This window comes from Anabrus simplex, chromosome 11 (genome assembly GCF_040414725.1).
Source record: "Anabrus simplex isolate iqAnaSimp1 chromosome 11, ASM4041472v1, whole genome shotgun sequence".
Taxonomy (NCBI): domain Eukaryota; kingdom Metazoa; phylum Arthropoda; class Insecta; order Orthoptera; family Tettigoniidae; genus Anabrus; species Anabrus simplex.
The window spans coordinates 19027662-19039876 of record NC_090275.1 but is presented as its reverse complement, the minus strand read 5'-3'; positions in this window follow the sequence as shown (position 1 = coordinate 19039876).

Below are 12215 nucleotides of genomic sequence, written 5' to 3'. Positions count from 1 at the left end.
TGAAAGGACCAACAACTGTTGTATATCCTGCACAACAGTTACGTTATGAGCTTTGCATGCACTTCAGGGGTACGGCCGATCGGAACCCCTAGAACTTGTTAATCTTGTTCATGAGGAAATAACGGGCTAAACGATACTTCCTAATAACCAAATTAATTTGCATTCTAACCTGTTACTTTAAAAATCCGGGGTCTAGCAAAGTATTCTTCATTTGCACACCTTTCATGACCCTTCTCTTTATCTCGCCGATATCTTTATTCTTGCAAAGTTTCCCTTATGTGATTAGTGTTGTGAGGATATGTATTTCATCTTGTTGAACAACATATTAATACTGAAATGTGTTTAAGAGAGGGAGAGAGAGGCGTAAGGTGTATTTCACCCTCACACACTTCATAGCTTGCCGATACCTTAATTCTTCCAACACCGGGCGAGTTGGCCGTGCGGTCAGGGGCGTGCGGCTGTGAGCTTGCATCCAGGAGATAGTGGGTTCGAATCCCACTGTCGGGAGTCCTGAATATGGTTTTCCGTGGTTTCCCATTTTCACACCAGGCAAATGCTGGGGCTGTACCTTTAATTCACGCCACAGCTGCTTCCTTCCAACTCCTAGGCCTTTTATATCCCATCGTCGCCATAAGACCTGTCTGTGTCGGTGCGACGTAAAGCCACTAGCAAAAAAAAAAATCTTCGAACAATTGGACATTTTCCTTTCGTGATCAATGTTAAGGGAAGATGATAATCACTACCACCACCAGAGTGCGAATCCTAGTTTTTTGGTTGAGGAAGTGCCGTCGTGTACGAGCGCTTGTTTGTGTGTTTGTTTGTTTTACATTTGTCATCATCCATTGACTCCTATGATTCCATTTAGTTTCAGTGTATTGAAGTGAACTATTCAGGTAATGTGTTATTCTCCTATCATATTAGGTACTTCATTGTGTTCATCCTTTCAGCGTCGTGAGGAACCTCACGATTCCCTATAATAACTATTGTGAATTTCCTCACCACTGGCTTGAGCTATTACTCTTATTATTTCAAAATTCCGTCAAAAAAAAAGGGCATAATTTCAAGAACAGATTTCTGCTTTGTAGGGAAGAAAAGTAGGTTTTATTTCCATGAGACTCAGACATGAAATTTAACAAATCTGGGTTTTCCAAGTGCCATGTGTCCACCAATACGCGCATGTGCTGCAATTAAATCTGTCTTGGATGAACTGAGATATGTTTCAGCAACTCACTAAAGGCGAACTGGAGCGTGTTCGTATAAGATGCGACAGCGGAATCAGGTCTGGATTCAGACAACTGAACATGATTTAGAGTAATACCGAAAGTATATCATATCATAATTTCGGCAAAAATTACAATACACTGTGATATTATGCATTCCCCGACCCATGCTGTTTGTATCGTCTCTTTCTCCTGTACGTGTGGCCAGTCGAAAGCAGTGCTATGAAATTCTCTTCACTGTGGACCGTCTGGAACCCCTGTGAGTTAAGCAGGTGGTGAACGGACAGTCGTTTAGCGGAAGGAGCGCGCAGATGTCCTCTGGTTAACGGTAACGATTGCTCTTAAGTGAACACATCCAAGTCTAATTCGTTTAATTTCCAATTAGTCCGCAGTTTCAGCTGGACGAGCAAGCGATGAGCCCATTAGCGGGGCAGCTTCCGTGTTCTTGTGTTTCGCCATTAGAATTTCATAGCTGAGAAGAACCAGTCCGGGGTAGAGAGTTCTTGTTAGCTCTGTGTATGTGAGATTTTTAGAACTGGAATGTGATGTGTGCAAAGTTCTTCGTTTACGTTTCGATGACCTGCAGATACTGCAGTGCAGATGGTCAGCTTGACCGGGTCCGCTGCCTCCCGCATCAAGCATCTGTGAGTTGGTCTCACGAGGCTGAGAGAACATCGTTCAAGCTTTCAGCCCAGGGAGGTTCGCTACTCCGGCACAACGGCTCTATTTAATAATAATCGTCTTCATCTTCTCGTACTACCGCTTGTCGGTGTCTGTCATGTGGACGTGGCCTGGTTTTACTCCGAATATGTGACAGAAAGCATTGCCTAACACCTATCCTGGACACTGACTTAAAGGAAAATATAACTGCAGGGAGAATAGCGACCAGTTTATTGCCAGTTACTGTGTTTTTGTTAAGTTGATTTACCACTGTGCTCCTGGTTTTGCACTCATTGCACGGTTTAGTATTATTAGCATTCTGCCCGTCGTGTGTAATCCCCAGAACGTGTTGTATGATGTTTACCGTCAGATCGTGTCCATACAAGTAGTGTGGTTACCGCACAGCTGCCTACGTTCGTGATGAGTGGCAGCATATCTCCAATAGTGTTCATGACATTTATTTATCGATTTGGTTTAATATACTACTACAGTCAGTAAGTTCGTGGACTTGCGCCTAACGGTATAGGCAACACAGTGTACAGCTGTGAACGTAGTACAGTCAACATGTTCGTGAACTGGCGCTGGCAGTTCAAGGATCACATAGTCTTTTCGCCTCTTTTTCCCGTCGTGGTGATCCGGGGAATTTTAACTTGAACATCTCAAACAATTTGCTAGCGGATTTGCCTAATTTTTGTCGGAACTTGGAATTTTCCCTTTGCTCAAACTAGGACATTCTCATGTTCCCCCGCTGGCATTCATTTACCCTTCGCAGCTAAGACTGCAGTTGTGTTTATACTCTATGCACACAAGTGCCTCATTTTGGAACTAGCGGAGAACTGTCACGGCAACATTTAGCGATACAAGACGGCCAGTTGATGAACTTAATGACTCTTCTATATATATAGACAATTGTATTGCTGCCTATTTGCAAAATTTCTGTCCTCATCACAGGAGGTAGCTAGGCTCGCTGGCATTTTCTGGAAGGCGGTTATCGTGATTGACAACCTACCTTTCACTTTCGCCTCGTACGCTCAGTTGCCTTACTCAACAGGTACACACAGGTACTGCCCAGCACAACACACGACAGTTTCTTGGTTCGACTCCAGAAGAAGTCCGCACGCTTGCTCCCTTCTCTCTCTAGTCCTGTGCTGTCTCGTCGTCGCCTTAAAATCTGTGTGTGTCAGTGCGACATAGAACGAATAACAGAATGTCACATTCATTGTTTGTCTATGTCCCTGGAGCAGACGAGTGGCTTCTGCACATGATTCTTCTATTTCTGTCATGGAGACTTTCAGATACAATCTTGATAATGAGGGCTTTTTAACGGGCGACGTGTAAGATTCGCGAGGGACACGGTTATATATCTTCCTTTGTTTAATTTAGTCCTAGGAGAAGTAATGAAGGAAGTAGATCAAAGTGAAGTGGAGTGCATTACATCTGAGCGGGCGTAACAAATGTGTGAACCCCGTGTGTGATGAGCAGGTCGTCGTAGGGAAGCACTATGAGTGGAGAAAGACGTAGTGCAGAACGATTTAATATGGCCCTGCATTTTACTGATATATTTCACATCTCAAGTGCTGGGCTCAGCGGGTACAATGGAGCCCAAAATTGAAACGTGTTAATTATTTTGTGGTGATAGTGTCCATAAAATCAAGCTCCATACATTGTAATCTTAGTGTAGGATTGGAAATGTGCAGTATGAGATGAAATAATATGGCATTCAGTGGACTCCATATATATATTAGTTGTAGTATCCGTTTTTGACGTGGCATTCATATAGAACTCCCCAGCTACTTTCCGCACTAATCCCATCTGTCGGGTAATAGTGGCAGCAGAGGAAACAAGTCACATAACAACAGTGATTAATGTAATCTTATTGTTGATCAATTTTGTGAGATTTTGGTAGTGTACGCCTTCACATTCAGTTTTCTTCCAGCTATTTGATATTAGGAAATCTAATGACTTCTGTCATGACTGCCTCTTGCATTCTTTATTATTATTATTATTATTATTATTTATAGCTTAGATCGTAGTACCTCATTCCCCGACTTTACATATCGATTTTCATCGAATTCTCTTCAGCCATTTCCTCGTGATGCCCATACATACATACATACATACATACATACATACATACATTCATACGATTTTTTCAAATTTTTCAGAAACATGTTCACAATTTTCCTTGTCGATACGGACGATGACCTAGTGGTTTTATCCTTGAAAGATTTATGACAAAAACCGGACCCATGTTAGCAATGCTTGGCGTTAATAGTCCGGCTCCATGGCTAGATTGTTAGCGTGCTGGCCTTTAATCACAGGGATTCCGGGTTCGATTCCCGGCAGGGTCGAGAAATTTAACCATCATTGGTTAATTTCTCTGTCACGGGGACTGGGTGTATGTGTCGTCTTCAACATCATTTCATCCTAATCATGACGCGCAGGTCGCCTAAGGGAGTCAAATCGCAAGACCTGCACCTGGCGAGCCGAACATGTCCTCAGACACTCCCGGCACTAAAAGCCATGCGCCATTTCATTTCGTTTCATTTGGCGTTAATATGGATTAAGAAACAAAATTCTAAATTCATGAATTCTGTTATCATAGTCGGTACGATTTTCCTTGTCGATACGGACGATGACCTAGTGGTTTTATCCTTGAAAGATTTATGACAAAAACCGGACCCATGTTAGCAATGCTTGGCGTTAATAGTCCGGCTCCATGGCTAGATTGTTAGCGTGCTGGCCTTTAGTCACAGTTACCCGCTGATACAAATGATTTGAATTTGAAATATCTATAATTTTTGTTTTGGTATGTAATATTTTTCGATAGGACCATTAACATAGGTATTTAAAAAATAAATTTTAGGCACCTTCCCCTAAACTATTATTTCATCCAGCGCCAATAAAAATAATTTTTAGCCTAGACTAGTACCGTATTTCCGGACTTTAAATGCCGATTTTCATCAAATTCTCTTCAACCATTTTCTCGTGATGCCCATACAATCTGCCGTAGTTGCCACTGTAATTGGAACACTAAGCCCTGTGGTGTGCAATCAATCAATCAATCAATCAATCAATCAATCAATCAATCAATCAATCAATCAATCAATCAATCAATCAATCAATCAATCAATCAATCAATCAATCAATCAATCAATCAATCAATCAATCAATCAATGAATTAATGAATAAATAAATAAATAAATAAATAAATAAATAAATAAATAAATAAATTCGCGTCCCGTTGGTCTTAAAAATGTTCCCCATCAGAAATTTGGCCGGCAGGGTAGGGGAGGTGGTGCTATACAATTTCTAATCACTAGATTGCGTGCCAAAAGCCTGGATTAAATTCCAAACCTCTCCGCAGTGCTCATATGGAGTGGGGGCATATGACGGTGTTGATGGTGATGGTGCGTCGGATGGGGACGTTAAGCTTTGAGCAGACCCCTTGGTGCTATTATACAGGAGTAGGCTATGTGCCGGACCGGGTTTCACCCTCTCCCTTCTTATCATATGTCGCATTATTCATTCCATCTCGTTAACTCCTCTGATGATGTTGACGTCAGGATGGGCATCCAGTCATAACAATCCGCCCATAGAGAAACGGTACAAGGATTGGACAAATATACATGCGTTGCGGGGTTGCTGTTAAAAATGCCCTCCTTAGCACTGATGCATTCATCAACCCGCCATCACATTGAATCCCGTTTGTCCTGGTGTATCCCTGTATGCATGTATTAATGCTAACGGAGGGCAGAATTGGTAATCTTGTACGCTCTGCTCCTGTGTGTTCCCCATTATTAATGTAGAGATGTAGAAAATAAATTCTAACGTGGAAATATGTGTTTCTAGAGCCATTTTCTTCTTCTACGTGAGGGGGATTTGTTCTGAAAATTTGCTCGTACCTCATTGTCAGACAGATTTGAAATAGAACAATCCGGATATTCTTACTCAATCAGGTAACTGCTCTAAGCCACTCAGCTATTTCTTAGCACTTAGTTATAAAACTGTCGTTAATTTTACCTGAGAAGCCGTTTACAGTTTTCCCATCTTAGATACCTTCATAAAATAAACCGTTGAGCCACACACTGGTCAGCCTTGGTATAAAAACAATCCGTATTCTAACCCGCAACCAAAACCTTTCAGTCAGGGGATAAATTCTTAAGAGAGGGCATTCAAGACTGGTACCGGTCGACAAGCCACAACCTTCACTCCGCCATAGAGGTGATGAAAGAAAGTGTGTGTCTGTGTGTATCCGTACAACAACACTCTATCTTCCTCCGTCTACCTACCCTTGGTAACTCACCACGCGATATTGACATATTCACAGCTTTCGCATCCTTCAAACATGAAATTAAAAGATTCCTTTGAAGTCCTCTCCAGCTTTCAGTTTTCTTCTGTCCATCCACCCTTGCCACTTATCGTTGTCATTGTTGTTACTGTGTTATTGTTGTTAACTCACTGTTGATACTTATTGTTGTTTATCCCACTTGTTATCGTATTGTCACTATCAGCCATATTCAATCGTTTTTCCGATGTGACCTCTTTAAGTCCGAAAGAAGGTAGGTTTTCATGAGGTCTCTCCAGCTGGGACGGTCTTGAGCGGTGATTCTGCCAGTTGATCCCAGTAATCTTCCGGATGTCTGTATCCAATCTGTCTAGTGGTTTCCCTTTGGTCTCAGATGATCTTATTATTATAATTATTTTTTGTATTATTAGTAGGGCTCGAAAGTTGAGGAAAAGTCCAAATACGAGGCCCAACATATTATCTATTCATTCTGGGTCATTGTAAGCCAGAAAATTGTGAGTTTTGCTTGTCCTTTTTTGCCTTTATCCGCGTTTTTTATAGGTTTTAATGACTTTTTTGTTTTTCTGCAAATTCAACTTCTTTCGATTACATTTTTACTGTCCATTCTCAGTTCGAATCATCGTTAGTTTATCTATCATCTCTTAAACACCTTTTCTGTAGTAAGAGAGACAATAGAACGGAAATGAAATGAAAGGAGGGAAGGATACTTTTAAAAAAACCAGGGTTATGAAATTATGGCCAAGATAAGTGAAACATTGAAAGGACAAAATTTTGATGCGAGTGTATTTGAAGAGGAAGATCTCACTTGCTTCAGTATGAACCCTGAACATCCGTTGATGTGGAAAGAAGTTTCTCGATGTTTTGAACCCTGCTGTTTGAAAACCGTTGATCCCTTACACTTGAGAATCTGGAGATAAGTATTGTGATATACTGGAAAGCAAACTGAGGTAAGGTTTCCACATTCCAATTCCAATAACCCTAGTGTGGCTAAGCAAGATATTATTCCAGTTATACTAGTTTCAATTTCTTTCTCGAGGACGTCCAGTGCGCTTTCGCTAAATTCATTCTAAATGGAAAAGACCTTTCATTCTAAATTCTGTAAGTATCTATTTTAACAAACACAAAAAATTCCTTTTTTAAAATTATGTTAATTTAGATCACGGCCTCTCAGGGTGTATGTATCAGTGCATTGCGCGGTGCACGGCGCAAAAGACGACTTCGCTTGGTTGACCAGAGTGCAAACCCCCACTCCTCGATTAGGAGCAATAGTACTGTCTCGCTCGCTCCGCCTGTCTCCCTCTACCTCACTTGCTCCGTAGTGCTCCAAATCCGAGCCGAGTTGAGCCGAGCTTAGCCGAGTCGTCCCGAGACGACGCGCTGGTCCGAGCCGACTTGAGTGGGACCGATGCACTGTGCACAGGACCTCTGCGCCTCAATTTGCACGCGTGAGATTTTGGGCGTTTGAGAGGTCCTGATTTAGATTATAATGCCTGAATGAAGAAGTATTTCACTCATATTTTTGCGCTCTATGTTGCATAACACCGGAATGCTGCATTTTAAAAGATTATATTCTTTCATTAGCCGGCCCCGCGGTGTAGGGGTAGCGTTCCTGCCTCTTACCCATAGGACCCGCGTTCTTGGTGCACTCAGCCTACGTGTTTGCAATTGAGGAGCTATCTGATGGTGAGATGGCGGCCCCGGTCTAGAAAACCAAGAATAACGGCCGAGAGGATTCTACGTGCTGACCACATGACACCTTCGGGCTGAGCAGCGGTCGCTTTGTAGGCCATGGCCTTTGGGGGCTGTTGCGCCATGGGTTTTGATGTTTTTATTCCTTCATTAAATATGTAGTTAAAAGTAAAATTATGAATGAATTTGGATCGGATTTCTACATCCTCTTTGCCTGTTTTTAGTTTTTTAATATTTTAAAGGCCTTTTACAGATATTTTTAGTCAATTTCAACTACTGATTAGTGTAAAATGGCCCTCTATTGGCTGTAATAAATAAATAAATAAATAAATAAATAAATAAATAAATAAATAAATAAATAGTCCGCCTCTGTGGTGTAGTGGTTAGTGTGATTAGCTGCCACCCCCGGAGGCCCGGGTTCGATTCCCGGCTCTGCCACGAAGTTTGAAAAGTGTTACGAGGGCTGGAACGGGATCCACTCAGCCTCGGGAGGTCAAATGAGTAGAGGTGGGTTCGGTTCCCACCTCAGCCATCCTGGAAGTGGTTTTCTGTGGTTTCCCACTTCTCTTCCAGGCAAATTCCGGGATGGTACCTAACTTAAGGCCACGGCCGCTTCATTCCCTCTTCTCTGTCTATCCCTTCCAATCTTCCCATCCCCTCGCAAGGCCCCTGTTCAGCATAGCAGGTGAGCCCGCCTGGTCGAGGTACTGGTCATCCTCCTCTGTTGTATCCCCCGACCCAGAGTCTGAAGCTCCAGGACACTGCCCTTGAGGCGGTAGAGGTGGGATCCCTCGCCGAGTCCTAGGGAAAAACCGACCCTAGAGGATAGACAGATTAAGACACAGATTAAATAAATAAATAAATAAATAAATAAATAAATAAATAAATAAATAAATAAATAAATAAATAAATAAATAAATAAATTATTACCGTCAAATCTATGCAGTGTTAATTTATCGTCCCTAGTCTTATTGAAATCTAGCTGGTCTAACCCAAACTGTTTTCTTGTGAGACAGACACTCGGTTTTATAAGAACTGGGAAGTATTCCATTTTCGTAGTTTATTTAAGCGGTACCTTCATACTCTTAATGTCACAAGGGCTGATGTCCTGGGTGCCCTTTCTGAAAGACACAGCACGTGTGTGCACTGTAAATGCAGATGAGGCTGCGTGTGTAATAAGATGATTCACGCCCTCCAGGCTATTAGCATGCCTGGACACGAGTCCTCCGGCTCATAATCCTCGGGATAGCTGCCCCGACACTGCCAGGGGGAGGAATTAATCGATTTGATAATCCTGTGCCGTCCAGCCGGAAGGAACGTGCATACCTCTGTCACTTTTATTACTTGATCATTCGTCGGCATCTACATGTACAACATTGGCGAGAAACTGTGGATGAGTTCTTATTTGGGATGCTGAAAATCACCACTTGTCAGTTATTGTGGTTTAGAACAGATTTGTAACCTTGCTTATCTGTTTGGATTGGCCTCTGGGAGACGTTTGAAATTACGATAAAGGAGGCTTTGGATCGAAGAGCTTGGTACTAAATATCTTGAACATAGACTTCTAGAAAATATTTCAGAAATATCTGATAGCTAATGTTTTCAAGTAGACTTACATTCCTCGACAACGTGTACATGGAAAGAAAAAGTTAAGACGCTTTTAGTGTTTGAGTAGAACGCGAATAGCGCCGAGAGTGTTAAACTTAAGATAATGTTTAATGTCACAGTTGACAGATAAAACAGGAGACTCCCTCCCGAAAAAGAAATGAAAATATGAAACGTAGTGCTTAAAAGTAAGACAAAATTTGTGCTAAATGATTGACGTCACCTGCATACTTCGTTACAAGATGGCGCTGTGTTTACTCGCGCGATCAGTTGGAAGTTAGCTGTCGTCGCGAACACATCGTGGTCATTTGTGTAGAATAACAAATTTAATAATGGAAAAGAAGGATTGACGCCACTCGCATACTCTGTTATAAGATGACGCTGTGTTGACTCACGCGTTCAGTTGGAGGTTAGCTGTCGTTGTGAATACATCGTGGTCAGTTGTATAGAATAGAAAATGTAATAAGTAAGTGTACGAAAGCCACAAAATCCTGCTGCCATTACAATCGTGGCAGCCTACCGCAAACTCTTTTACTTGTTTTAATGTGTGGCGTTTGATCTGACAGACCATACGACCTGTTTTGCCTATGATTGTGAGAGGGGAGGAAAGGCGTGTCTTCTCACCTTGCGGCCTGTGGTGGCATGTTTCCTGCTGGTTGGTTACTTCCAGTAGGGAACAGCAGGCCGATGAGGGATCATGGGAATGATAAGCAGAGCGGGTATGTTCATATTGTTACTGTTATATCGACAGAAACGAATTGTGGGCACATATAGCTATTTTATCATCATGATCGGCGAATGAAGTTGTCGGTAGAGGGCTGTTTAGCTTGAGAAATGTTTGTAACTGTTAGGTTCTTCGGTGTGACGAATTTAATTTTAATTAAATAGCTTTATAAACTACTTGAGAAAGAAACAGCCTAATAAAATAGAATGACGCCTCGTTCTAGAAAGAGCATCATCAGGTTCTATTGGATCACACTGAAAAATATTTAGGAAAGAAACATTTATGTATATTTCTATTTAAATTCAAGTGGAGAACAGTGAGGATTCCATTAAGATAATTTCCAAAATTAAAGTTTTTAAGGATTTGAATAGAATAATATGCTTCAAGTATGAGAGTTCCTACAAATTTATGGCCTTCTCCACGAAATAAGTAGACAGTTTTCCCTCTTTGGCTGCCCTCTGTCGATGGAATTTTGCAGAAATGTATAAACTGCTAAAGTGTAAGAAACATTCAAAGATGATCCCAAGGCTACTTCACGGATGAGTGACAGGAGAAGTCTTTCATCTTCCGAGCAGATTAACTCAAAATGTCCCGCATTGTATCGGCAGTAAGGGCAGTCGGTCATCAAATACCATCCAGTAGCTACCAAGGTTGTGAAGAAGCGGAGACTCTCCGACATGTACTGGGTCGCTGTGCAAAAGGATGGTTACAAACAAATAACAGACATCACTGGTAGGTTCATACATCACGACTGTTCTACGGTAAGCGTAAAGGGAAGTTTGCGAAGTAGTCCACAGTATCCCGAAAGATTGTTCAAATAAGCGTGCTGGTATAGTTGCTATCAACCGCGAGGAGAAGAGGAGCCCACAGTACGCTTTGAGAAGAACACGTAGCAAACGTCACTGCCGGACGAGGAAGCTGCGAATTGCCCATGTGTTCCTTACTTAACTGAGAGTTTCAGTACAACTGAATAAACGTGGGAAATGAAGGGTCTTCTCCTTGGAGCCAGAGGAGCCTCGTTTCAGAGCACAAACTCCATCCTCACAACTCCATGCTCCACAACCTCCATCCCTGATGGTCCTGAAGGATTCTTTGTCCATTTTATCCACACATTTGTATTCTTGTTGGTTGTATTTTAGTTTTTAATTTTATTGTTAATAGTTCGAAATTATATTTTAAATGATTTTTGTAAATCGCATTTGTTACCTTACCGTTGTCCAAGAACGTCTGATGTTTCGGATCCATGTGGTCTTGTGCAACTGCGGTCGGACATCTCTGTTGAGAGCAATTCTTTTCAGTATCCACTTAACTCTTACGTTTATCGGAGCACGAAATATGACACTTAGAACATACTAACATACCTCTAAAACAATACATTAATAAGAGAATGACGTATTTCGTTCTGCGAGAATATCCTCGGTTTCTATCAAATCACTAATAACTTGCGTATACAGGGTGTCCCAGGAAGAATGGTCAGTATTCAGGCATATGACAGGAGCGGTCATTTGAAGAATAAAACCTCACATGGACACATGCCCTATTCCGAATGTAGTGCGACTCCGATGCGGGTATATAAGCACGGACATGTAGGCAAATTGATTAGTGTGTCAGTGCGTGCCACGTGAATTATGGTGACGTTATTACCAGATGCGTCCAAACAGGACCAAAGTGCTGTTATTTTGTTCTTGGCTGCCGAAGGACAAACACTGGTGGACATCCATCGGAGAATGAAGATTGTGTATAGGGCAGCGTTTCTGTCGAAAACCACCGTTGTGGAATGATGCTCCAAGTTTCGTGTGGGTCGCGTTTCGACACACAAGACGCCGGACGATCTATTATGGACAACAACAACAACACAAGTTGGAGACACTCGAGTATTCGCCCTATAGTGCTGATCTCTCTCCCTTCGGTCCCGTAAATAGGTATTGAAGTGTAGACACTTCCTGTGGGACGAGGGTTTGCAGCAGATGGTTACGGTGTTCTACCTCACGAGGATCTTCAGCCTGGT